Source organism: Marmota marmota, unplaced genomic scaffold (assembly GCF_001458135.2).
Source record: "Marmota marmota marmota unplaced genomic scaffold, marMar, whole genome shotgun sequence".
NCBI lineage: Eukaryota > Metazoa > Chordata > Mammalia > Rodentia > Sciuridae > Marmota > Marmota marmota.
Window position 1 is genome coordinate 2,084,168 of NW_026000093.1, and position 1,827 is coordinate 2,085,994.

Sequence of the window (1,827 nt, forward strand, 5' to 3'; positions counted from 1 at the left end):
AAATTTCATTTTGAAAAAAAAAAAAAAACAGAGAAAACTATTAAACTGCTCATTTTACTTTGTAGTGTTTTCATCCCACTTGGATTTTACATACCCATTTATTTTCTGTTACTGCTGGTCCTACTTAATATTCTGGAAGTAGGCCATATTGTTCTTTATTGTCAACAAATAAACAGTATAAACTTCCTTCTACTTTCTACCTTTGTATGTTTGGCTGCTACTCATGATAAGTCTTGAGTTAAGAGCACATTTGAGAGTCTTTGACAGTGAATGTAAAGTCTCAATTGATGCTGAATTCTGGATACCAAAGCAATAAGGATTCCAAACAAAAGTAAAGCAGATTTTGTTTTAAAAGCAAGGGTAGGTCTGAAATGAGAGTTTGGGTATCTGTGGAGGTGAATTAATTTTACTCACACGTATTTGAAAGTTTCAACAATTTGTAACTCACTGGTTAATTCCATTTCAACTAAAAAACATGTTTGTTTGGAAAATACTCTATCACTATGTCACATTTCTCCTTTCAAATCTGTAGACAATCTTTAAGTTTTATAGAATTAATCTCTCTGTAGCTAATTAGTCATGTACAACATTTGGGTGAAGCATACTTATGCTTTTCCAAATGAAAATAATTACTTCTGCAATACAAATAGTGAAAAAGATAGTAATGCAGAGAGACTATCTGGGCGTGTGTTACACCACTGTAAAAACTCTATGAGAGGGGGTGCTCCGGAACCTGGAGGAAGGATTTCCATCGTAGGAGGATCGGCTACGGGGGCTCAAACGCGAGAGATTTGTCCACACGGAGGGTCACACTGCTTATTCAGCAAATCGCCCCGCGGCTAGAGTCTGCTGCGCGCGCTGGGAAACGAGGAGATAGCGACTCAGGGATACAGCGCTGCAGTTTCTGCCAGCCGTGCAATTACCGTACTCAGTGCTGAATTCTGGGTTTGAGACGGGGGAAGGAAGCGGTCCAATTCGGTTCTCCACACCGGTCAGACCACAGAGGAGGCCAGCGGCCACCATCTTGGAGAGCTGACGTCACCACCCCTGTTTTCGACTGACCGCAGCTCATTCAGCCGTAGAACAGGTAATTTCAGGCTGCCATTCGCCTGCGGCTTGCAGACAAATTACTCAGGCTCTGTGCTAAATAACCCGCGGAAACTGCTTCTTGGAGCCTGCTCTTATCAGAGCATACACCGAGCACGGAGCGGCCGAGTTCCGGCTCCCGGAACTGCCCTGGCCCAGGGCTAAGGAGCCCGCGGAAACTGCTTCTCGGTCCGGGTCCTGCTGAGTACTGTGGAGGTAAACACCAACCCAGCCTTCGTGGGCAGTGGCAACAGGACTGAGACGGGGCCTGTGAGGGCTGGTCAGGACTCACCCGTTTCTTGGGTCACCCGGCAAAGGGAACGAAATGCTGCCATTCGCATAGGATACCAACATGGCAGAGATCTGATGTCATCAGAAAGCAGCAGAGGAGAGAACTTCATCAATACCAGCGGCGACAGAAACAGTTGGTCTCCTGGTAGGGAGGGTGAGTCACAGACACCCAAGTCTCTCTCGCTTTGTTGTCAAGCCAGAGGGGAGGAGCGGAGCCGCCACCCGCGCCCGCAAGGTGGGCAGACCTGCGACCAACCTGCAGATCAGGCCCAGCGGTCCGCGGGCGTGGTAGGAGGGGCAGGGCAGAGCCGCCGCCCGAGCCTGCAAGGTAGGCAGACCTGCGACAGACCGGCAGATCAGGCCCAGCGGCCTGCCAGTGTGGTACACACGTCACCCCAATTGGAGTAGGGGCAGAGCAGAGTCGCCGCCCGCGCCAGGAACAGGCCCAGC